The following is a 27,858-nucleotide window of genomic DNA, read 5'->3' on the forward strand; positions in this document are numbered from 1 at the left end:
ATGAATGTTCATATGTTTAAATTCCCAACTTGAATTCCACATTAAAAAGTTGCCTGTTCTACTCTATGATGGCATCAGTTTACTAGAAAATATTAAAATGATGTCATGAAACACCATGAATAGAAAGCTTCTCTATAACTTTCAAACTGAATTAAAATTCTAGTGAAGTAGATAAATATAATATTCAATCACAGCATTAACTTCCTTCATCATTCTGAACACTGGTAAAGCTATTCATTTCTGTATGGACTTATTCAATTTGAAGAGCAGAAGGATGCTCAAAGCTTATATATAGTGTGTTAGAATGGAGTTCTGTACTTACACTATACTTACCTTGTGATTCAGTTCTTAAATCTATTACCCTACTAAATGTGACATGATATGATTACTTCTTCTTCTGAGAGGAATAAACATGAACATAGTATCAAAAACTTGCAGTCTCTTAGGTATTCTGAAAAAGCCTACCAATCTGTGCCTCAAACATCACTCATATGTTTCTTTCCTAGCTGCAACGTAGGCAAAATAGGTTTAATTCACAGTTTGATTCCTCGCTACTTGCAAGAAGCCCACATTAGGACTTTTGCTTTTGTTTTGCTAGTAACAGCATGAGGTAACAGATGAGGTGGTTGTCAGAAGCTCATGGGCTGTTCTCAGTGAGGCTCTGTTCTAACTGGGTAAAGGAGAGAACAAAAAAGAGAAAATGGTAGAGACCAATTAGGCAACACAGCCCGTCACAGCAACCCAGCAATGGGAATCAAGAAGCTGCCTCATCGCACACCAAGCCACAGAAAGAGCAGGTGAAAAAAATGTATATTTGTGCCAAGTAAAGTAAAACCTAAGTGGTATTTCTCACATAAAGAAAATAGAGGTAAGGAAACTTTTTTTGTATGTTGTTAAAAAAAACAAACCAACAAGCAAACATATAAAAAGAGAAGCGCTAAGTACGAAGTTGGGATCTGAAACTGTGATACTGACACTGTGGGGAATATGAAAAAGACAACTAAGAAAACAGGGTATTTGGAAAAGTATCAGTGCCAAGGACAGTACTGATGTATTTGTCTAAATTTTCTACACAGTGATCTTATCACCTTTCTCAATCTGCCAAAACAAGCTGAAAAAGGAGTACTCTCAATGTGAAAAGTGGCAGCAAAATACTGCATATAATGCCTTCTCACAAATAAACACAATAACAAAGAAAAACATTTTAAGATTGGGAAAATTATGACAGGAGGTAGTGGTTGGGAAATAATCAGAAAAAAAACCCAAAACATAACAGTGTGTGTGAGTCTACCAGAGAAACAGTTTTGAAAAGGAAGATGGAAAAATCCAAATTCCCCTTTGAACCAATGCTTCAGGGCCAGCAACCTAGTGAATCTAGGCTGAAGACATACTCAGGTATTTAAGAACTTTTCAAGGGGAGACTTTACTTCTGTATGTAACATTCACTCAGGCAAATAATAAAATGAGGCAAATACGCTTGATTTCTTTTTTTATTTCACCGGTAGTAAATACTTTCATTTAAAGAACTAACTTCCATGAAACAGTTCTTGGAACAGGAGTAATTCATTTCAAAGAGAAAAAATATACACTTCTTTTCTATGCCAAATCAGATCAAATGTTGCCTTTCTCTGAAAAGTTATTAGAACTTACTGGGCTTAAAACATTCTACCTTGATCTCTTTACAAAGCCAGTCATAATCCTGCTTTGTCTGCATGAAACAACAGTTTACTGTTGTTACAGTGCATATAGCAATGGCACATGACTGAAAAGGCACAATGCTGTTCTTCTGCTATTTGTCTGGTTTTGATCTGCAAATTAACACTGTGGAAGGGTGATAAAAGCTGAACTTAAGCTCATTTCTGAAGAAGCTATAAAAATAGAATATAAATGTAGAACACACAAATATCAGTTATAAATAAAACCCTCCTTAAAATGCTCCCTCTATATATTCCCCTGCCTAGATATTCCCTATTCCCCACAGTGACATTCTCCATTTCCAATTCCGCTCAATGGAAATAATTTGCATAGGGACTGACTTTGAGGTCTTCCAGATTTAGCATACGATAGTAAAACAGATTCCAAGTATTTTGACTCATTGGAGCATCAATAACAGCTGCAGGTGATGGGTGAAGGAAAATTATAACAAAGGTGGGGGAAAAAAAATCAACTTCAGACACTTGAAGTTGTTGTTCAAGTATGCTAAATACATAATGATACTAACTGGTTTTATACGGTTTCAAAGGCTTTGCTTTATTTGGTACTTTGGTGATTAAAAATGAGCCTTGTAGGGCCCTAAATGGTTTGAAAAATATGCTATACTATTTCACAAAATACAGAGTGTAGCAGTAAAAAGAAAAAGAGCATCTTATATCATGGCTGTCTCTAAAATTAATTTAAACATCAAATAGATGCAAAAAACCATACACATACATATTTAAACTAGTCTTTCAAAATATCAGGACATCTGTCTTGTAGGAGTTATTGCTCTTGGTGAAAATACTCACAGCAGAACAGGGACTTCTGATAATTAGTTGAGTAAAAACAGGCCTACTTATTACAAACAACAGAAACTAAGATTATTTCTTACTTCTGCCTTCTATATTCTGCTTTTTTTTTTTTTTTTGTTCTCAAACAACAAGGCATTCCCATGGTGGTACCCTGAAAAGCTGAAATCTCTCCTGTGACTTTCAATCATATTATCCCAAGCGCATTAATAATAATATTTCTGACTCAAAGATTTACCTTAGTTAAGTATAGAAATGCAGAAGTGGTATCTCTCATGATTACTATAAAACTAAAAGACAAAAGCAGGCTACAAGTATGCAACAGAAGTGCTACTACCCATGATTAACCTAGTAGAAATTAGTATTCTCACATGGTGCTTCATTGCGCACTTGCAAGAAATAATACCAAATAATTCAATAAAGCGGTAATTAAAAACCTGTCTCAATTCTCCTGATACTGTGGCAATCATGCTCCCACAACCTCAACAGCTGAGCACGGGAGCACTCAGCTGCCTGCACTGCACTGCAAAGAAACAATCCACCCACCACTGACTCCTGTTGTTTCATAGGGGATCCAATTACTGATATAGTTCTGACACTAGAGATTAGCTGATTGCCAGTTCAGTGTGCTTACAAAATCTTATGTGTCACAGGAGGCCCTTTACTTGTTTCTGTAAGACAAACAGTGTTTTTTTAAAATCTATTAAAAACCCACTAGAATATATTCTCTCTCATGTGTAGCACTTCAGCCCCATCCTGTTGGACTCAAAGCAAATTCCCCCTTTAAAATTGTCGTAGAACTACAGTGTTGTGACAGTAGCAGCAAAAATACAGTTTTAATTGTTCTTTTCAAAGAAGAGTCTGAAGAGAAGCAGAAGCCATATATGCCACTATTTTAGCTCTCAGTAAGATCATGGATCTTTTTGAAGTCCGAGATCACAATTAAAATTTTTCCTAATTAAAAAATGTTGATAGAACTTTGCACTGGTCTTTTTCCAAATCTAAGAACACATTGGAACAAGTACTTGTGAAAAACAATAATTTGATTTTTGTTAGAAAATGCTTTTCTAATCTCCAATACTGTAAATAAAATTCATTAGGACTGTATAATATTAGTCAGTTAAATTCTATTATTATTCAGTGAAAATACATCCCTGGGGCTCCAATACTATTTGTCTGTTCCTGCTGTTGAACTGAAACAAAAAGAAGAAATGGAAAGGCAAACTACAAGTCAAGCGAATTAGTATTTAACCATGAAAGGTCAGATACTAAGAAAAATAGGGAAGAAAGACAATGATGAGCAAGAAATACTTCTATTTTCTCACCACCAAGACTAGTATTCTTACAGGTAGACATTCTGATGACTCTGCTGATTATTCAAGCACCTAGACTGTATCTACATGTGAGATACCAAGAACACCCTCTTTAATGCTTCGATGAACTTTACCATCCATTCTAGAAAAAAATGTCTTCATCAGCTGCAACCAGACACATTATATTACTTTGAATATCAAAGGATTTTACTGTAAATAACACCTTCCCTAGAGATCAGAAGTTTATATTGATGTGGTAAATTACATAATGTTGTGTAGACTCAGAATAAAAGAGACTTTATTTGTTTATGCTCCTATATTCAAAAAACCCAGAAGGGCATTTTGCAAACCCCTGTTCAATTAATTTCCACAAATCTTCCTTAAATAAAAATGGAAGTTAAGTCATAAATTTCGGACATACAATTTTACTCAACGACAATATGCAAATTTTATTTCAAAGTATTAGAAAAATACCTCATTCACAACATATGAACAAAGAACACTGCCAAATAACACAAAAACAGAGTTTAGATAGTATTAAATAGACATGCTGCATTTTCTTTTAACACCCTCCTCAGGAAAAGAAAGCTGTGGAAACTTGCTGATCAAAAGTATATTTAAGTTTTATCTTATACTCGGACAAGAGTAAAATAAGACATACAATCATAAAACAGATTAGGGTAAAGAAGCCACTGCAGTTCAAAATTTTTAACCTTACTGCATCCCAAGCACAGTATAAAAATGGAGCTGGCCTAGGCAGGGTGGGTGGGCATGCCACAAACTGTCTTCGCCACCCCACTGCTCCCAACAAGGATCATTAACCTGCCTCATTTTTTTTGCCTAACTCATTCCCAGAATCACCAACAGGGATGCTGCAGCATCTCTAATCAATCAGCTGCTGTCCTTCACTAACCTTACATTTTTAATGGTTTCCCTAATGTCTAATTTAAATCTCCCTCACTAGCATTAAAAAGCATTATTATTCTTTTCCTGTTCCCCACAGACAAAGAGGACAGTTTATTACTTTCCTCTTCACATCAACCTCTCATGTATTTGAATCTCAAATCTTTTTTTCAACAGACTAATTCTTTAAAATTGTGGGTTTGGGTAAAGTTTTCTAGGATGATGGTCCTCCTGGCTGATCTAACTTCAGTCTTGCATGAAAGTCATGGATCATCTAAAGTATAATAAGGAACTACAAACACACTGTTAACTTCCACAGAACTATCCTCTCCACTGCCAACATACACAAATGGTACTTGCTTACTGCATTTAACACTTGCTGAGTGCTGCTGTTCTTCAACTAAAAATGTCCCTCAGCACTTTTTTCTAATAAAACTATTGAATGGGCAATAAAGACAAACATCTGTCTAATTTAAAATCATTTGAACCAAAAAAAGCCCAAACCTCAAATCTCATTAATTTAAATTTTGCACTCTATTTTGCGGTACGACTTACCCTCGCATCATTACATCACCTATCCAAGGCATATTGTTCCTAAAAGGTATTGTTTCATTAACTAAGTACTTAGTAGGTTGACAGACATTTCACATACACCCATTCTGAGTTGCTATGCAAAATCAGGGGCACAAAACTAAACATTATGTGTTCATACACCCAAAAAAAGGTAAATCCACTAAGCAAGAAATAAATGCAATATATTATGAAGATAACTAGTTCCTTTTCAAAGAGGTGACTATAAGTGAGCTATAAACAACAGGCGTGTTCTAGATTGGAGGGATTCTCTTGCTCCTCATATCTCACACAGGTTAGGTGTCATTGTTCCCCTGGCTCTTGTTAAACATTACCAGGTAAACTTGATAGCCAGTGTTCCTAAGGCAGGGCTGCTGGAGCATTGAATCTAAATCACCAAAATAAAAGTGATTACACATTAATCATAGGTGAGTCCTTAGTGTTAATTTGGAACTACATTTTTGAATTATGTCATCCATCATTAAATGAAACACTGAGCCTCTGACTGCGTACCCTTCACCTACGTGATTAGCAACAGTGGGTTTTTTTTCCTCACTGAAGCAATACTACTCTATTTTGATACTTCTCCCAAGTATTTTACCATACCATATTGCCATCACTGTGACATTAGCAGAGCACAAGCACTCTTACTAGTCAAAGGTACCCAGGAAGCCTTAGCAGACGTACTACAAAATAGAAATGTACGTATGAGACAACACATTCCAAGTAGGTTTGCCATTCTGTGGCACTAAACATTTCCAACCACTTATCAACTGTAGAGTTGCTATTTGCATTTTGTACTCTATACATGAAAGCCTTCCAGCTGCCTGTGGCAACAAAGGAAATGCAAAACTTGTTGGAAGAAAATAAATAAAATAAAACCATTTCCTACGGGACAATTCAAAGTCTCACCTCATCATCCTGAGACATCAGGGATTCTGTATTGCCTCTGTTTTTTTATTAATAATGCAGCAACAGTCTTTCAACCACTCTTTCAGAAGACGAGCTTTTCCTTCTGAGGCAATATGAGTCATGTGATTACCTCTCTCATCTGGAGTCAAAGGCTAAAAACTGATGGAGGTTCTCACTATCAACTATCCTATAATTTGGCACCCAGAGAAGCAGTAATAAATGAGTGTTTATCTACTCAATGGGGAATTTAATTTCACTCTCTGCCCCCAAAGTCATTACCTGCACAAGAGGAATGAGCAATGGAAATTTACAACATAATAAACTATTACAGGCTTACTGCTTAAACAGCATCTCAAAATCATTTTCTGCACCGGAAGCCATAAACAAACTATACTTCACAACATGAGAAGAGAAATTTGTTGATATGATGAAACAAAAGGCATTTACATCTCATAAGAGCAGAGAAGCATTTTATACTCCAGATAAACAATTTCTGCTGTTCTCAGTATTGTTTTCCTTGGTGAAAAAAAAAAACCCAAACATTAAATAGTCCTCTTTTTTTTTTCTTAGAAACCATTTTAATGAAAGAGTATCACTAAACAAAATTTGTATGAGGTTTACTGTCTAAATGAAAGTTGAAAGACATTTTCTATCTTGTTGAACAAAGCTTATGTACTCAAAAGGGTAAGTAATATGAAAATATTGTTTAATTAACTTGGTATACCATATATTGCCAGTAAGCAAAGAAATAATACTTTCTGCATAATATCCAGTTAAAAGCATGCACAGAAAATTACTCTGAATAATAATTTATTTTTTTCTAGAATTGGTAGCTTACAAAGGAAGAAATGAAAATATTTGTAAATCAAATAGCACTAAAAATGGTATCCAGTCAAAAGTCATATTTTTATTAATCTTTTTTGTTAAGTGTGTTGTGGTACCATTTTAAAACTAAGACATGAAAAGCTATCACAGTTCCAAGCAATACTTCTCCACTGCCTTAATCTTAACAACTAGCTTCTCATCAGTGTTACGCTTGTTGAAGCATGAAAAGCATAATATTTTTTTCCCTTTTTCACATTCGGTGGAGATATTTTAGTATAGAAATCTAGCATTATCTACTCCATTACTGATATCACTGAAGTAACTGTGTAGTCATCCTGTGATCCTATGCAAGAAAACACAGCAAGAACATTAGGTAGTCATTAAGGGAGCAACAGAAGCCACTTACATAAATTACGGTACAGTAATTCAAAAGAATATAAGGACAAGAGATGTTTGAAGCTTAAGCTTCTTTATTGTTTAAGCCTTGAAAGTATTACCTGCCCAAAACTTGGGAAAAAGACCCCAAGGTAACTCCTTTTTAAGTTTAAGTGAACGAGTCAGTGTTTCTGTGTTTTCTAAAAAAAATTAATTTTTTTAAGCAGCTAAAATGGTATCTACTGTTTCTTACTACTTTATAGTGACTGGACTAAGTAAAACAGGCAAACATTATCAACATGCTTTTTTGTTCATTTGTTTTTTTAAGGCACAGAGGAAACTCAAAGTGAGAAGTACACAATCATTTCTCTAACCAAAGGAAAGGAATTTCTTCTGAGAAAGTTTGGTTTAACAAAAATACTGTGTTTCCTTTCCTAAAACCTACCAACATGATAATTGACATGTTTTAATTTTTCTCCAACTATAAGAAGTTAAAGTCCACTGAAAGAAACAGGCAGCTCCAGAAAATTTACAGTGGGAATCAAGTCCTCATCCCAGAGCTAGATGCAAGAGTCCCATAGGTTCCACCAATATGGCTGCTTTCAGCTACTGTGGAAGACTCACACCCTGGACTTTTACAGTCTTGTCTTCAGTTCAGAATAGCGACAATCAAATTATTTGACATTATTGAAATTATTTCCCAGGCAATAAAATAAGTTAATTAGATGTTTCTCTCCATGTATCAGTGGATAGTTTTCTCCACTGTGATGTTTACAGCTGGCATTCTCAGCAGAGGACTGAAAAAAATGAACAACCTTTCCGTGCAAAGCTCAGGGTGTTCCCACAACATCAGCCTTTGTTTTCTGACTGTATAATGTGGAAATCTTTTTTTTTTCCATTTTTTGTGCATATTTGTTTGACTAAAAGACTAGCGGATTTCAGTCTCTAGCTCCAAAGTATGCACTTTTCACTGACAATAAAATTTGAAAAGCTTCAGTTTGCACCTGAGCATAATTGTAATAGCTTAGAAACTATAAAAGAGCATAGTCAAGAAAAATATCAGAAGTGCTTATGAAGCCTGGTTTATATTTTATCAGAACTTGACTAATTGTTTACTAAAGTTTTATTTTTACCAATCACTGATGTTTGATTTATCAGAATATATTTATGCTTAACATCAGCATTCTCTCTCCATGCTCTGCAGTATTGACTATCTGAAATGGGACATTTATTAAGAAATCATCAGAAAGGCTGATCCTGGGAGACACAGGAAGATGCAGTAGAAAGCAGGATATATCAGACCTTTATCTTTGTTGCTGAGCCTGAAGATTTACTCTTGCTTTAAGACTCCAAAGAAGAGCAAAAGGAGTAGAAAAAAACCCCCAAAACTCTGATGTTATTTTCTTAAGAATTATTTCAGGACACACTAATTAATCGTGCTCTGCCGAGAGAGAAGCAGACAACCTAAAATTCCAAAGTCTTCAAATTAACTACAGGAATCAGAAGGCTGCATGCATTACAGAGGGCAAGCATTGACATTTATTTTGTATAATGGTGCATGTCTTGAGAATAATTGCCACTGGAATATTATCCCCACTCAACATGTCAAACATTAACACAAAATCAATATGGAGCCACATTCCCAACATTTTTCACGCACCTGTGTTACGTCCCCCTGAAGGGTTTTGTCACACTCAGCACTGGGCTCCCCTGAGACACGGGAAGAGGTTCACTGCAGTCCTCCTGCTCTGCACAACCTTGCTGCCCAGGGGGTCAACAATGGCTCAGCAAGACCCTGACATCTGTGGAGGGAAAGTGCAAGGTGAGACAAAGATGATTTCTGGTAACTTTGCTGCTCTGTCAGCAAGTCCTGAGAAATAGGAAGCATAAAGGTTGTTTTCCACAATATATATGACATCCTTGTTTGAAATGATACAGTTGGAGTTGCTTTGTGACAAGCTCAGTCTTAAGACATGACAGAAACAAACCAACAAGAACAGCCATCCTGCCAAATACACTCAGACTCACACAAAAGCTGGATTTGATAGATCCCAAATTTTATTTTTTCCCCAAAAACATAGTTCTCTTTTGAGCTCGTTATAAATTAAGTTTCTCTTCATTTTAGAGCTAAACTAGGTCTTTAACAGGCTCTGCACTTCAGTTTATCTCATAACGAGACATCACAAAAAAACAGAGTTAATCAAAAGTATCAAAATTATGAGGGAAGAAAACCCCAGAAAACCACATCACACTACTGTTTTCTTCAAACAGGCTGTAGCAGATCTCTCTCCTTGTTTACACTCTCATGGTACACTGCTCAGGCAGCTGTTTCTCAGCTAAACATCCCAAACTTGCCAGTCTCAGAGGAGCTTCATTTCCCCAGCCAATGTGCATTCCTGTGAGTCATTGGCACCTTTCAAACCCAGATTTGAGAAGATTCCTATATACATTAAAAGGGACTTGAGTTATAAGGGCGCAGTTCTAACACAATTCTTCTGGATCAGGTATTTGTACATAAACCTGTGTGTATGTGTGTGTATATATATATATATATATATATGTATGTATATACAACAGTTGATCATCCTCAATTGAAATTACACCAGCTAAGGCCACTGTCTACTCCTTGTTGCTAATGTAACAAATCAGTTCTCCCAAATACGGTGATTCTAGTGCTCAGAAATACACTTGAATTCCCATCAGATTCTTGTTCCTGGATATTTTGCTTTATGGAATGGAGCTCAGTTACTCCTTTCCTTTTTCTCCCCTCAAGATTCCAAAGCTCAAGGAGAGCATTTTGCTGAGGCCCATGGAAGAAAACCACTGTTAATTTCCATGACACAGATGGGAAAAAGATCATAACCTCAGCTCCTCACCATCACTGTCTGGAAAAGATACTACACTCAGTTATCACTGTCAGGATATTAGACATTATCTAGTCAAATAAGATCAGGGAGGGGACTATTCAGAAAAGCAGTTCCTGCACACCTCGTTACTGAAGATGAGGAGGCAAACACGACCCCAATATCATAGGAAACACATGTGGCAATTTCTACTGCTTCTTCAAGAAATCCACATCACTTTACTGCTAAAACTCAAAGCCAAAAAAAGTTATTATCCTGGACCAACATATTTGTCTATTTTTTATAACAAGATTTTCAGAAGAAAAGGCATCTCTGTGGAGAGATTTGGTCTCATCTTTGAGTGCATACTGGCAGCAGATCCTCTACGGGGTTGCCAAATGAACTCACAAACTTGTGAGAGCCCATGTAGCTTGTTGCCTTCGTTTCATAATACAACAGCTTTTACAATCAAGAACCCTACAGACGAACTAAGAAAGCCTAAGGCAAGTTTTGAACCTATTGATTTTGTGTTGTTGAGTCATAATACACGATGCAAAGTCATCTAAAACATGATACCACGCACCCACTTCCTTATCACATGAGATCTTTTCTGGTTTAACCAATGCTTGCGATGTTTCTGAAACCAGATTGCAACTTTTCCAAGATTTGAGAGTATCTTATGAATCAGTGCACAGACAAGTCTTTCCACCAACCACCGACATGCAGTTTTGCTCAGGATGGCTAGTGAAGAGGGTGGGTGTAAGTTAGGGACCTACAACTAAACAGGAGTTTGGCCAAAACCCCTTGCCATTACAAAAAGAGCCACGATGTCTTTTGTAATCAAGAGGATCCCGGATTACAGGTGCTTATGATAACAACCTCCACAGAAAAAAATCTCACCAGAGCCCATATTATAAGCTTCATAATGGTGAAAGACCAAACAATCCCATCTTGGAATCAAACCCATAGTTGAAGACTATACAAACATATCAAAAATCAATGCTTGGATGCAATTCTCTTTCAAAAGTCAACTTGTGAATGTAGCCTGCTGAAACACAGGCTTCCACACAGTGCTTTTAAAAAAACATAGTCAGAAAATGGAATAGCTCAAGCAAAAAGTACTCTATAATGAAAATAGGACATTTATAGAGATACATGCAATGTTTAATTAAGAGAAATAATCACCACATCTTTATATCAGCCAAGGGTTTCAAAGTGATCAAAACTCCCCATATAAACCCTATTTATCCTGAGCTGAGAAGTTAGCTCTTTCTTACTCCTGAGTAAGAGGCATGGGAATTCCTCTGCAGTCTATGGAAAATATCATTTGTCTATGTACTGGTACCTGTGTGAGTAAAAGAAAGCTATTGAAACAATTCAGCTAGTATTAACTGGCTACAACATAAAATTTTTTTGTCATGCATGAACAACAAATTCTTCTTCTATCCCAATAAACAAGAAATACAAACTGTGGAAACAATTCCTCCAGTCTCATGGAATATGCATTAAAAGGTTCAACAAAAGTTATTATCTCAGATTGTACTTCTACTATTGCATTATTGATGAGTTACTTCTATTGGCATTTGTACTTCAGTTACCAGAAATTAAAGCAAATACTAAATGTCTAAATACAGCATGCCTAGAAAAAATACAAGGATTCCCTGCAGTCCCAAAGGGATTTTCAGAACCTCACAGGTATCTTCAGGTCCTATAATTCGCATTCTGCTTCTCAGCTCAGCTTGCAGATGTTTAAAAATACATGCAACAAGACAATTCACGTTTGGCTACACATCTGAGAGGTTCAAACATCTGAATTATTCTGTCTGAGGTCAACTACAATTTATGTGCCAAATTAGGTTGAAATCAAGCCGGGAAGAGCTATGAAATACTAAGATCTCTGGTGCTTGGGAACTTGTGGCTATTTATGACCAATGCACATCATCTCTGATCTTCTTCCAGGAAAAGGAGATATTTTCAGGAAACAAATATGAAATTTAAGCTTACAACTTATGAATCTGTAGGTTTCAATCATTTAAATTTTGCTGTGCAAACAGATATAAAATGTGGATTAAAATAGCAAAATTTTGTAAGTGTTCATTGCTTTTTGGAATTCTAGAAGACAAACAGATGCACATGGCATCATATGCATTTGCATGCCAACAAGATTTGCAATAAAGATAAAATCTATATCACTATACCCTTTAATATAATCAGAAAATATTTTCCAGGAGCTCAGGATCAAAGTATCTAAGAGATATATGTCTAAGTGGTATAATTCCACCAAAATGTTCTTATACTGCATAGATACAGCATTAATTATATATATATATCTGTCTTAATATAATCCAGTTAGTTACCGAGAGAACTAATGTTCACCCCAAAATGTATGGACTACTTTTTGCACAATTCAAAATTGTGAACTAGTAACTCAAGTGACTCTTACTATCCACACTCTAAAATCATTTCCTACAAATTTCTGAATGATGGATGATAGTTCCTATAACTATCTCCTGCAACATTTCAACACAATTAAGGTAGAGTTAAACAGAACTCAAGTGATTCTCCTCTTCAGGGATTCATGTTTAAGTTAATTCCCAACCCCCAGTCTAAAAGCAATCTTTGCCTTCTCTTCTCTTGGAACAGATAACACCAATATTTAAACTACTCTTGGGAAAGGACAACTTAAAACAGAATTATCCACAAAAATGCTAATGACATTAGCATTTTTTTCTTTTCTACATATACTAAATTTCAAAGCCCAAGTAGGGATTTTAAGAATCTAAAGTAGTTATCAGCCTTTAGCACTGTTAATCTCTCTCCCACTCACCTCAGCCCATTCCCATCAGCCTCCCAGTCTTATCTCTACTTTTTCCAGGAACAGAGAATAGAAAAATGAAAGAACAGTGGGGAATGGGCCAAGATGCACTTGTAGATATTTCTTTTAGTACTGAAGAACTCAATAGCACAATTCTCTACGTGCCAGCCACATTTTTCAGAAATAATCATACTACCATAAATCTGGAACAAAAGCCTCAAATATGCTTTAACGAACTGATTCCAAAAATTTTCAAGATTTCCATCTATCAAGAAGCTACAGAAAAAAAATAATTAGTGTAAGAAGTGATTTCTGGTATTTATTCCCTATTTATCTGAGATTAAACTTTAAAAAGATTTTATTCAACCAAAGTCCTCTATTTGCACCAATATACGAAATTGAACAGAAAAAAAAAATCCTTGGCAGTGAGAGAAAGAGAGTCAGAATCTACCAAATCTATCTTGTCTGACACAAAATTATGTGTGTAAAAAATGTGTGTAAAAATCTAGCTTGTTTTAGCACAAAATTAAGCTGCTTATGGTAAAGTTTTAAGGAACACAAATTATCACAATAGAAATAGAGAACACTACAGCATGCAGTTTCTAGAAATATGAATGTGAAACCTCAGTTGGATCCATTCTGTAAGCTCAGAGTGTGATGATAACTACATAATTCAATTCCTACACAAGACTTAGAGCTGCACAAAATGTAGAATACGCTATAAAAGATCCAACTTCCCTGATCACTACAGGTTCCTAATGACCACCTGTGCATTGCTTCCTTACACAAATCAGAGCAAAGCCTGGATAATATAGTTTGAGAATTTATTTTCAGTGCAACCTTTAAAAAATGCAGAACTATACATTGAAATAAGCATCTCCTATTTCAGGAGGAAAACTAACCTTGCAGGCCCCTAACCCGCAAGAATAGTCATGCCAGTACCCTGAATGCTGTCCTTGACCATGGCTAAGAGCAGACAGTTAAGGAAGAGTATAACTCTATGACATATTCCTCCTACTTTCTGGTTAAATTGGAGATTTAAACTTAACTTGAATGAGCAGAGTACATCAGGACAGTTAGATTTTATAGTCACCATGACATTTACCCTCCATGAATCTCCCTAATTCCATTTTTAACTTATTTATATCTTTGTCCTCCTTAATTTTCTCTGGCACTGAGTTCCACAACCCAACCCAGCTTCGAACTGCCAGGAAGGGTTTTAAAACTTGTTTTTCCTGGGCAGCATAAGAAACATTATTGAGCTGTTCTCTGGTTGCCTTCTCTGCACATGTCCTGCTGTAAGGAGAGCCAACTCTGAACTAATCATACTGTAAGAGAGAGACTACTCTTCTTTTTTCCCCAAATTCTTATTTAAACCAGTTCACCCTGTTGGGAACACAGCAGTAAGGAGGCTTATGGCTGCTCTAGCAATCAATCCTGACATGTTATTTTGCTCCATGAGTGTTTCTTGAGCTGACATCTATATCTAGTTATGTCTGTATTTAAATTAGCCGTAATACTTGTGAGCATTAAAATCACTATGCAGGAAAGCCCTCTGACCTGCTAGCTGATTCTCTTATCTTAACAAAGCTGCCCAAAACAGTCACTTTATACACAATCCCAAGAAAGCTGGAGGCTCAGGGACCTGCTCAGAAGTGGTAAAAAAACTCCTCTGAGGCACAGCGCATTTACCCTGAGCCCTACCAAAAAGAATAAAATGGAAGGAAAAGAAACTGATGGGGGACAATAAAGTTCAAAAATCAGACACAATTTCTTTCAATTAGAGAGAATTGATGCTAACTGAACTTCTCTGACTGAACCAATGACCAAGGGAACACATTCGTCTGTATTTCACCAGATTCAGTAAATCACTTAGTGTAATATGGAAGATATGATAGTTATAATGTGATGACATTAAGAAGGGGAAAAAATAAGACTGAATAGTAGAAAACACCATCAGTTAGTGAGATTTGTTAAGCTAAGACATGGTCCCCTCTGTTAGTGCAATTTAAACATTTCTGAGAATATTTAAAGCTAAAAGATAGAAAGAAAAACATTTGAGGAGATAATTCCACATGGAGAGGAAAAATAAAAATTAAACAGATCTCTAGCACATTGCTCTCCCCCTTTATTATCAGGAATTCTTTAATAAAAGCTGTACAAATCTGACCTCAGCCTGAAACAACCTCTACAGAGTTGCAAATGTTGATGGATGGCTATCATATACTCAACAGGCAGACAGCCCTGTGGAGAAGGGATAATTTGAGGGATGAATGGGATTAGCTGAAGTTACTTCAAAGCCCCTCTCTCTCTCTCTCCCTCCAAAGGCACTATCTCACATGAGTGCGACATTCCAGAAGAACAATGAAATTGGTAAAGCAACAGAAGGAAAACATATAAGGATGGATGAGAAAAACCCTAAGCCCTGAACAGAAGCAGAACCAAGGCTGTAAAATTTCTTCCTCTCTCTTCCAAAAGAAAATGCTAATAGTTGCTCCCCACACCTTGAAGGTGCCCTGCAATAGCACTATCATAAGGTAACACTGTTCCATTTCTACAGATGTGTTAGGACCTATGGCATGAGTATCTAAGCAAATTATATCAAAACTGTTATCTTTTTTTTCCTTAGTGTTACTCATGCCAGATGGACTAGTCTAAATATTATTAAACATCATTAAATATATTATATTTAAGCTTAACTTCTGCCAGCATGGCTAGTTAACAAGAAGAAAAAATAATATTTCAATAAATTATGTTCACAGGCTGTGGCGACAGGTGCTACCCTAAGAACACCAATACTTACACACAGTCTCAATTATTTTCCACAAATGGATAGGTACACTTATCAATCCTTCTGGCAAGATTTCCACTGCTGTCAATTGGTGGAAGATTTAAAAGGCAATCTAGGAAAGTCTATGATTTGCTATAAAAATTAGGAAGTGCTTAAGTGCCTAGATCACAGTCCAAGGGGAACTTCCACACTTACAAGATTAAATTTCATTAACTGTCCCTGGAAAGTGACCTGCTTTCTGTACTGCCACCAATGTAACCCTACTTTTACCCTGACATCTCTAAGAGATACTCAAAATAACAAGTCCTTGTCAGCACAGTGTCAACACACTTCTAGGAACAGAGTGATTACTTTACAGTAGTAAAAACCTACTGAAAATTGCTTTTACTTATTATGGTATCTACACCACATCAACACTCAATACTTTTACGAGCATTCTAAACTTACACCTGCATATATGTACAAACAGTAAGCCATAGCAATTGATGTGTTTTCAGGTTTTTTATTTGGTTGGTTGGTTTTTTCAGGGTTTTTTGTTGTTATTGTTGTTGAATTTTTTTACGAGCTAATGATGTTTATTGTCTTAGAAGCTTTTCAACGGTGACAAATACAGTATTTCAAAAAGTGCATGTCAAATCTAGCGTGCCTCTTGGAAGACAAATCAGCATGTGTTATATTTTCAAGTCTGCAAGCACAACTGTTAAGTATATTATGATCAACAGGAGGAATGCAGAGTATATCAAAAGGGAAAAATAAAATTCATAGTGATGAATTTTCTGGAAAAAATACTAAGATGCTGATAATTGTTTATATTTAAATCACTATTAACTAAACTAAGCCTTAGCCACTTCTTATTCATCTCCCTACTCCTTTTCCTCTCTCTGCTCCCAAATAAGACTGAGAAAAATTGAAATGTCTGTGTAATGAAAACTTACTCAACCTCCAACAATTTGCATTTAAAGGTGAATTAAAATTTCATTGGTTTATCCTGTAGTGGTGCTTTTTGTAAAGGCTGAATTTTTGTATGACTCTTTAGAATAAATGTTTACTAAACACACAGTGTTTAGATGCCATCCTTGTGTATATGGCCTTTTCCAGCAAAATAACTTTTCTCACTCAATTTAATCAGACACTTTTATCTCTACTCCCAGTTGTCCACACAAACAGATTTTTTTCTTTAAAATTCTGGAAGTGCCTCTCAACTGAGGTATAAAGTGCAGGAGTTTATTCTAACTGAACTTTACCTAGATCACCCAACAGAGCTCCGAGTTTCCACAAATTGCTGATTTCTGATCTTTGCCACCACTTCATTTCTCTGGAGTGTTTTCTCACCAGCATCATGCAATCACAGACATGCCCATCAGATACACAAGAGGCCTTGGGGAGCAAATCAGATTCTGGGTACAATGTGCAAAGTGGGAATATTCCTGCACACATGGGACAGGACTGAGAAGGCAGAGTCCCACTACCTCTGCCCTGGGCTTCCTAGGATGCCTAAGACATCATTCAGAGGGACAGGACAGGATGTTTCAGTCTGAGAAGAGGCATACAGATGCGCAAGGGTATCAACTGACTGGCTTTCTCATTCTGGTTTAGTGTCTGCATGGATGGGAACTGCCATATAATACTGAGTTGTGAGCTCCCACCTCTCTTGACTGTCCTTTTCTTTTTTATTTTTTTTAATTTCTCAACAGACTTTTAGAAATGGATTAAGGAGTTGAGACTCAATCTGATCTATTTCCTGTATTCTAAAGGTTCATACAAGCATCTAAGCATCATAGTAACATAACAGCAGCAACAATCAATCCAGCATTAGACCGAAAGCACTAAATTCAGCCATAACACCAGCTTTGGCCTATTGTATCACTTTTCGATTTTATGTAAGAAATTCATACAATCATAATTTCCCACCTCTTAAACCCTTTGAGAAGAAAAAAAATAATCTAAGCAATTTAAGTGAAACAGAAGCTTGGTAAAGAATTCCTTTTTTCACTGATACATAATAACCTTCTTCTAAGATCCTTCTTGGAAAAAACTTCATAAAATTTTTCTTGAAATGCTGTGGGTCTACATTACAAGTTGTGAGTGTAGGGAGAATTCTGGGAAGGATGAAGAGAAACAAAACAGATTAAAAGGAATAACAGACCGAGATCTCATTTGCAATATGGGTACAACACAGAAAAGAGTATGTTTCATGCAGTAAAATACACATATATTCTGCCACAGTTAATATCTAGTGCAAGTTCATGGTTTAGAAAGTGCCTTTGTGCCATTCTTGAAGTCACCGCATTCAAAAGGATGAAAACAGGAGTGAAAGAACACCTTTAAAATGCATTTCACATTTTCTTCTAGTCCAGAATTACAATTACTACACACTTTATAAGCCTGCAACCAGTTTTAGTAAACTGCTACTTACAGCTCTTGCATGACAGCCAGCAGATGAAAGTGGTGAGTGAGAGCTCTCATTCATTGCTGCTACAAAGCCACTGCCTTTCTGATTCCTTTCTTCAGAAACAAAGACTAAGTGGGGGGACATAAGGTAAAGGGCTATTTTTAAGAATCCGTATTTTTAAATCACTATCCAGAAGCTGGCTCAGTTGAGTTCTTACTAGTTGTCTCTCATCTTCCGCTTCTGTCTCCATAGAAACCTTGCAGCAGCATCACTTGGCTCACTAACCTGAAGTCTTCAGATTTGGCTGGTGCCAAACCTGGCCGGGCAAGCTGGTGGAGGATAACAGCAGCATCACTTCAGTGCTGAGGTTCCCATTGCTGGCCTCCTGTTGCATGGAGATCACATGTATAAAACAGAGAAGCCACCTCTACAATGTTGCACAGACCGAGGGAGAAGGTTCATCTATAGCCCAGCTGCTTCCCTTTACTCCATCACCCTTGGACAGATGCATACATGAACTGGGAAGAAGGACACACTTTCATAAACTAAACCCCACAAAGGCTAGAAAACAAGTGAAATGGAGGGACAGTCAGCTAACTGCTAAGCAGGGGACTACTCCAACTCTTTTTCCTATTTCCCTGCTTCTAGAAAAGTACACTTCTTTAGCATCGGGAAATGGATTTTTAAAAAGAAGGTCAGTCTGAACATTCTGAGGCACATTGTAACACCACCTGTGCTGTGGAAAAACACATTTGGAAAGTCTTTTGTCCATGGTATTTGTCTACTTCAATTAGTTTATCTAGGAACAAAACTGCTTTTTTTTCTAGTGTCAATCACTTCTTTTAGAGAGAGAGGGTACTGAAAAGTAATTTGTATTTATTAATTTATTGATTTATTTGAATGGTCTGCACATGAATAATGTGCTATTATTTTTTCCACCTGCTGCAACTTTTCTACCACTATTATCCCAACTGGAATATACCAAAAAAGTGACATTTTGAGCTATGAGTCACAAGGTGACCAAAACTGGGTAATCCAATGCACGAGAAGTTACTACTGACTAAAGACTGCCCAAGGGGACTACTAAAACCCAAATATGGGGAATTGCTCTCATCAAAAGGAGAGGGCATCTTCAGGCAGACAGTTTCTCAGAATGGCTTCCCCTGCCAAGCCCAGCTAATCTCATTTCAGCTTGAGTAAATTGATCTTAAAATACATCTCCTCTTCTCTCAGGCACATACTAACAGGTAGAAGTGGGTTATGAAAACAAAAACACAATAAAGACTTCTAGAAACTTGCTAACAACAAGGGAGCCTAGGGAAACACTCAAGAGCTGAGTAAGAGGTGGTAAAATGTATCCCGTGAAAATGCAGAGAAAGAAGAGGCTATCCTCACATATCTAAGAACTACTGCAATAATATATGAACACAATTCCTCCTCTTTGTAGCTATTAGGCCCTGCAGACTGTTTCTGTCCAAGAGATGTTTGAACAGTGCGCCAGATCTCCTAACAATCTAGAAGCAACAGAACTGATTTTTTGTTTTATTTTTCCAATGTATTAAAGCCTTAACCTCTATATGAAATATGCACTTGCTGAAAAAATCAAACCATGCATTATGGAACAGATTTGGAGCTTTGGTGGGTGTGGGTAGATCTAGAGGTTACACAGTTAACATGACTAATGTGAACATACATGAATATATTAGCACAATGAGTAAGTAATAGATACTCCTTACCTGTTGTTTTTAATCAAATGCTAAAGCATATTGACAATCCAAATGTCTATCATGGTGCAAGAATGCATTTGCATAATTGGCTTTTATTATATCTAGAGTTGTGAAGAATTTCTAAATATAAAGAATGTATAATGACAAATCTTAGTTTTTAAGTCAATTTCATGGACATGAAAGGTGATGAACTAAAAGGAAAAATCTCAGTTTTGTGCACCAAGTTTTGAACCAATGTGCTGCACACAGATTACAGCAGTAATCACAAGTTACTTGTCATGAAGATCGTTATTTCTGCAATATCAGTACACATATACTTACAGTGGCAAAATTCTGTGTACAAACCACTTAATAGTTCCTTCTTCCAGAGAGCAATTTTCTAAAACCATGCATTGCAATCTACTAACAAATAATTTGTTTTCCAATAAAACTTTTCATGGAGGAATAATACTCATTATTATGGATTTGTTTTAATGTCTGTTGCATTTCACTGAATGTTGTGTGACTTTGGCTTCTCATCATAGAAAGAAGAGCAGTCCTATCAAATCAGTGTTCCTGGTGTGGGACAGTACAATTGCCATCTGTGTCAATGCAACAACCGTACCAAGATGTGCCAAGTGCATATTTTTATTTGACAGAGAATCTTACAGTGCCCCAATCACTCACACACTCTCTTTCAGTTTGCCATACTTCATCAGTGACATAAACCAAATGTTAAACAGCAAAATTAAGGCTGGTTCAGTTTCCAACAATGAGATCATTTTTCAAATCTAAAGTTTCCAGCTGACGGCCAAGTGAAAGTCTTGGAGGCCTTAGTTCTCCATTCTTAGATGCAAAGGCCCTGTCACAATAACAGGAGGTCAGATTTTTAAGAAGGTAAGAAGATATTTAACAGTAATGAAAATAAGCTAGACAAGCTATTTGTAGAGATCATGTTGCTGCCTATATAGTATAGTTGCTGTAGCAAAATTGAAAAATTTAATGCTGAAAGCTAAGAATAACACTACAAAAATTAATTTCTTCATTCAAGTCAATGCCATGAGCCATGAGTGCACTGCCACCATTTTCTGATGCCACAGGCCCAGAGGAAGATGACAGTTGTTATTGAAGATAAAGATGATTTTGCACAAGTGCTTGAGGAATTACTAGCAAGAAATGAAAGAGCAAACTTCTCCTACCTCTTTAAAGCAGAGGACTGGAACCCATGTAATTAATAACAGTGGACTGAACAAAAGCAGAAGAAGCTAAAGGAAATACCTTGATGGGCTAGCGAAAAACCCACAGAGGTAACAGACTCCTCTGGAAAATGTAACCTAGCAATTTTAGTAATGCACTTGTGATTTAATCACAGGATTCCACATTTACAGCATTGTAACTAGAATTGAAACTAGAATTCAAGGGGGTCTTCATTCCCATTCAGGTTTAAGAGTATAAAATCTTTGCCTAACAGATTGACCAACAGACTAATCCAAAGGTTTTTTTGCAAGAAATGATGCTAACAGTGTGGAGCAAGAAACACCATATCAGATCCCTTTCAAGATGCCAAGTGCAGAGAAGAAAACCATCCTAATCATAACATTATTTGACACTCAAAATTACTAAGGCAGGTGGCTTTTGCTTCAGAAGGTGCAGGAGCAAGAGGGACAGGGTCATGTGCCAGAGCTGCTTGTCCACAAACACTGCTTTAGCTCCTGCTGGAGCCCCAGGACAGACCCAAAGGGCTGACATGTCCCCTCCAGCTTCGTGCCGCATCACAGCTGCCTCTCCAGTGTGGACACCAGAGTGTGAGCAGCCATGCAGTCAGCTGGATCAGGTGACTGATCTGTCTGAAAACTAACCCTACCAGGGAAAAAAAAGAAAGATCATTTTTCAGTTGATCAGCAAAGCTTTATAAATCCTTTCTACAACAAAGAGGAGGCAGGACCGGTGCTTTCTCTGGAATTGCTAGCCCAGGTCAGCAAAGCTGCTGCAATCAAAGGCTCCTGCTTGCTCCTTCATGGGCAGAATCACCACACTACTAAGCAGGTGACTGTTCGTCAGGTGATTCCCACCAGAGAGGTATATAGTTTAGTGGAGAACAGCTAGCCCTCAGTTTGAGCAAACTCAAATTACCGACCAACTGGCCCAAAAGATCTCCAGAAAAAGGTAACTACTTCTTCCTTGCATTATTCAGAGAGAACGAGATGTTACCCTGTATTTGGAGCCTGAAAATATTTGATATAATTGGTCAATAGTATCGTCAAGATGATTGAGGATGATGAAATTGATAGAGAGAGACAAAGAGAACTGCTCTTGCTCACCCAGGCTCTGGTAGAATCTATTGATTTACAGCAAACAAAACAACGCAGTAAACAATATTTAGACAACCTCACAGTTTTATTCTTGTTGCTGTTTCATTTCAAAAAAATGAATGCTATTTAAAGCTCATGAACTTTAAATTGACCACACACACACTCTTTATAAATAAACACACAGAAATCAATATTAAAGGTTATGATAGCAGGTACAAAATTATCAAACAAACAATAGGAGAGGTACTTAAGGCTGGTGCTCAATTTAGAACTGAAAGTCATGATACCATGATTAATTACACAACCATCTTTTTTCTTTTTTTGATAGGACCCCTATCTCATTAAGTGTACAGGAAGACTGAGTAATGGATTATTTAATCCAAATTACTCTGTTCTCAAGCATCTTTGGTCTGCAGAGCGATACAGACAATAGCCAAGATGGGAAAGATGTCCAGTGGGGAGGAGGAATGGCACACTGATGATACCTGGGTCAGTCATCAGATGTTAAAAGGGTTTGTGCTATTACTGCTCATCATCACATTTAAAAGTCCTCCTCTGCAATCAAAATGACATGAGCCACCCAGACACTGCTTCCATCCTCTACAAGTCTTTAGTCAATAAGATATCTCAAGAGAGAAAAAAGAACGTAATGTCCTGTGGAGAGTCAGGTACTGAGGTGTGGCAAATTACACCAGGAAATTAAGAATAAGAATACATTAGTAGCCTTAGATCAATTAGGTAAATACAAATGCATGTGTGACAACAAACATTAACAGTGATAGAGACAAATACATGTTTCTTTGTGTAAGAGCAAGAGGGTTTCCCCCAGTCTGTGCTCAGGTGGGTGACTCAGTTGTCCCAAGTGAAGGGAATAGGAGCCAAGGGCTTTTACCCCAATAAACCACTGATACTGAGCTCATCACTTGTGGCCAGGGGCAAGAGCAGGCTGGGTAAGCCAGACCTGATCCGGAAGCTACCTCATTTGCTGTCCCCAACATGTGAACTGTGCCAAAGCTGCCAGAAAACTCAAAGGACACCCCCCCCCCCATATTTAGTTGTAATTCCTCTGCACTGTTTTACTAGTATATGACCTACTGTCACCCAGTATGGTGTAAAAAACACCTTAGTCAAAACTAAGTGCACCTTCAAGAAATTTATTCTTATACAGCTTTGGCTTCATCCAAAATGCAAAAAATCATGGAAATCGATTTTACATGTCACAGCTTGTTCACTCTGGGTACATGTAAGAGAATATGCAAACATCTCATGGAAAACATGAGGGAGAGAAAGAAACCCAGCAAGATTTATGCACTTATTTATACACAACATTATGACATATTCTTCTGCCTCTCTTTCAAAACAGACTATTAGTTAATGGAGTTCACAGTCAATATATCCAAATTATGCACCTGTTTTTGGCAAGATTACATGCAAAATCACGCATTTTAGAGAGCAAAAATACAGGTTTTTCCACTGTTGTACCTTTATTTCAAAACCTGGACTATAAATTAGCCAATAAGGTGGCTGTTGACAAGAAAGAATAATGACTTTATCCACAGATGACCACTGATTAAAATAAGCTTATAAATTTTCCTGTTTTCTTGCAACAATTTGCTGGATCTTATTTATATTTTTTCATAAATGGAAAGTCTGCTACAAAAATTAAAACTGTACTACCAGTAAAGGAAACTTGTTTCATAAGCTGAAGGAACTCCCCAAAAAAGTAATGATTTTTTTTTTCTCTCACTTTTGTACTACACCAGGGTGGTGGTGAGATTTTTGCCAGTTAATGTACACCATTGTATTATGCACTACTGAAATAAAAGATAGAATGTCTGCATTCTCTTCCTTTAAGAAGAATTTTGTAGCTCTGAAGAGAGTATTTCATATTATACTTGCATTTTAGAAGACCAAACAGTAATAAGAACAGGAATAAGGATGTACTGTGTGTCCTGATCCTACAAACCCTTACTCCAAAAGAAATTTCTGCCTATGTATGATGAAATCAGTTAACTTAAATACAAATGTGCAAAAGACAAAAGATATAAACCTTTCAACAAAGCTTAATTGCTGTGCTATCAAATGAAAAATTTTCGTCAGATTAACGAACTAGCTTTTTTTCTTTACATTTGTAGAAACAAACAGTAAACATGAAATACATCACGGTCACAAAAAAATACTTCTGATTAGTATTTTTAAATGTTTTTCTAAGATATTTCTCATTCAAAAGCATTTAAAAAAACATGGTCTTTTTGTTTGGTAGTGCTTACATTAAATCCCATAAATCTACTTCCAAGTGTGCAGGACTGATTTAGGAGATTCTTATTGTATAAAGCAGACAGTAGCTGAACAGTGGACTATTACAAAGCATGCTCACAAAAAGAAAATCCAGGTTAGTTCTGTAACTAGCATCTCAGACCATTTTTAGCAATAGCTGCTAATAACTGTTACTCTTAAAAGCCCTGAAGCAGTAGCACTATTGTGAACTAACCCCAAGGAACTGCCTCTGCAAATTCTGCTATCAATCTGATGCTGAAAAGAAGCTCAGTAGTTCCAGAAACCTTCGTAAATTCCATTTCTTTGAGAATTGATTCCAGGAGCAGCTATCACTTACTCAGTATACTGGGAAAATCTGTTACCACTGTAGATTCAAATTTTAAAAATTCACCTCAGGAAGACTAAAAATTGGCTCAATTAAAATACTAACACTTGACATAACCTGGTATTAAAAATAATCTAAAAAAAGAAATTGGGCTTCAGAAAATGCTACTTTTACTTCTAGTACACTAGTTTAAAAATGCATACAATTGAAGAATTATTTTTTTCTCCGCATGTGCTAAGCTATACTGAACTCTATTATATCAAGCTATTCCTTATATTTTAAAAAGCAAAAGTTTTGGGTTTTTTAAGCAATACATTTATATACTGTCAAGTACTGAGACCAACAATTGTTCTGATTTTTCACTCTATGGACTAGTAAAGGTAGAGTAGCAAATTTTGCAGGAGCTGTATTAACATCCAGTTCCACATAGTTTTATTTACTTATTATTACTCTATCTAAAAAAACCCCAAACCCCACAAATTAAAAACAAACAAACAAACAAACAAACAAACAAACTAGCACAATATTTTGCTTCTGTTATGTATTCTGTATCACATTTGCCCATTGTATATACAACCTGAATGACTACCAGCAATTTCAATGCAACAAAATTATTACTACTCATATATAAAACTCACTCTATATTCTCAATTACCACTTAGGACAGCTCCTACTGAAAGGATTTCTAATACAGATGAAAGATTAAGAACCACACAAGTAGTACATGTCTGGAAGTAGCATATATCTGGTATTACTTTAATACAAGGAATTTGCCTATGAAACTTGAAATTTCCTACAGCCAAGACACAGTTTATTTGAATGCAAATACTTTTAGAGTTAGCAATAAGAAAGTGGCAGGCAAACAGCATAAGAAATCATACTCCTGACTTTTTAATATCCTTTCAGAATAAATAAATTCATAATTGATCAATTATATATTCAAGCAGGGAAACACAATGCTAGCATTTCATTGTCCATTGACACACAGTCTCATCACCAGAGAGCACAAATGAAATGCTAATGGCAGAGAAGATGAATGCCAATTTCCTTCACTTTGCTCCAAGTTTCAGTGGCTCTCTACAATAAAAGATAGCTGTTTGTGGAGACTGGCTTGTTCCATACCATTAACTCAGAACAAAACATATTTTTAGTGGGACAGCAGTGTTTACTTGTAAGAACTGATGAATTGTACACCACCATTTATCACTTGTAGACAAAGACATTCAGGCACAATTTTGGACATAAATCAAGGTACATGCTCCTAAATAAAAAAGGGATTGCTTAAGTCCCTAAAACTGCATAGATTGAGGTCAGATTGGCCATAGCAACCAAGAATGGTACTTAGGCCTTCAGTAAGACTTAGCAACCAATAAATGAGCTCAGATGTCTTTTCATCTCCACTGGTGTGAAAGCCAAAATTAAAAAGATTAGATCACGCTGCACCCATCACAATAGACTTCACAGTGAAAAAGTCATTTCTAGCCTTTGATTCACATCCAATAAATAACATTCATCCCCTCCATAATGAACAACTTTCAAAGTAAATTGAATCTCCATAGTGCTGCTTTCCCTCGCTGCACCGTATTTACATAACAATATATCACAGGAAGCTCAGAGTGGGTCTTGCAAATGGAAGACGTGTCTTTAGCGCTGATTACACTATACTCAGCTTTAAAATGCTTACCATTTAAACATAATGCATTGTAGATTATAATAAATAATAAACAACACCTTAAATCTTGTGATATGAAACTTTGTCATTATTTCAATATGGAAATTTCATCATAAATAACTCCCTCCCCCTTTCCTTTCCAGTCTTTCTATTTGAGGATATTCAGCAAATTCTACTTTCCAGGAGCACTGATGGCACTATCTGTACGGCATTTCTAGGAAAAGGGACAGTACATTATTTCATTTTTACTGCCTCTTTTCACACTGTTCTTCTTCTCTTTTATATATCTTTTCAAGTACTCCAACAATTCTTTTTAATGTTCCAAACACATCAGTAACCTATTACTCCAATCTCACACAAAGCACTAAATATTGTTCATTTTCCTCTCCCTAGAGCAGTAGTTATTTGTAAATAGGTGAAACTGATCACAGCTGCAGGAATATAACACAGATCTAACATAAGGAATCAGAAAACACAACCAGCAAATTTTCAGTGTATGTCATGTATTTCCCACACTCAGTTTGAGATTATTAAAAATGGATTGTCCTTCCTTTCTTACTGCAGGTTGCATAAACTGATGTTTAAAGGAAAATGTTTGAAAGAAATATATCGAAACAAAAATTCTACCCTAATTAAAAACATGCAGAAATAATTTCAGCCCTCTGCAGCAACAACTCATGTAGATTATACTATGTGAACTCAGCAGGGAACCTCATTAATTTTTAAAACTCTCTGACCCCAGTGCAGTTAAGGGTGTAAAAATAATTACAAATTAGGGTTGAGGGAGCACTGGTTTAATATTGCATGTGTGCTATCAGCTACACAACATTTTATCAGATATGGATATTTATGATAGCTAAGCATAATTTTAACATAGCCAAAATGAAGCTTCATGGTTAATTTTAAAAAGGCAAATATTAGAGATCTTATATTTTCAAGAACGTAACTATATTAGCCCCGACTTCCACAAAAAAAGCCTGCCTGCTTTCTGCGACCGTTCTCATAACACAAAGCACAGCAATTACAGGTTAAACGCTAGTAACACCCTGGATACGGCAGTAAACTAGAATATTTCTATAACAAGGCACATTTGCAATCTAACAAATTCTAACTTATTTAGAAGGCTATAAAATAGTTGGCGCAGGGTATAAATATTCTCTCTTACCTAAAACTTGTCAGAAGAAAGATCCTTCTCCATTGTTGTCACCTCCAGTGCCCCCTCTTGCCACCATGGAGATTGGTTCTGCTATGTTTATTGCTCTGTGCCTCAGTTACAGCCGTGACACTAATCTGCCTGCACAGACCAGCGAAGGGGTCTGTGTG

At 36.5% G+C, this 27,858-nt stretch overlaps 1 long non-coding RNA gene across 1 annotated transcript in view; it reads right to left on the reverse strand.

Annotated features, from left to right (window-relative positions):
- LOC135414541 (uncharacterized) overlaps nucleotides 1–27,858 on the reverse strand; it is a 230,631-nt gene that overhangs the window by 44,244 nt on the left and 158,529 nt on the right. Inside the window, exon 10 of the long non-coding RNA XR_010430715.1 lies at nucleotides 9,063–9,204. This is a non-coding gene — a long non-coding RNA (uncharacterized LOC135414541). The remainder of the gene's footprint in view (nucleotides 1–9,062; nucleotides 9,205–27,858) is intronic.

The sequence above is a fragment of the Pseudopipra pipra genome, chromosome 5 (assembly GCF_036250125.1).
Source record: "Pseudopipra pipra isolate bDixPip1 chromosome 5, bDixPip1.hap1, whole genome shotgun sequence".
Lineage (NCBI taxonomy): Eukaryota > Metazoa > Chordata > Aves > Passeriformes > Pipridae > Pseudopipra > Pseudopipra pipra.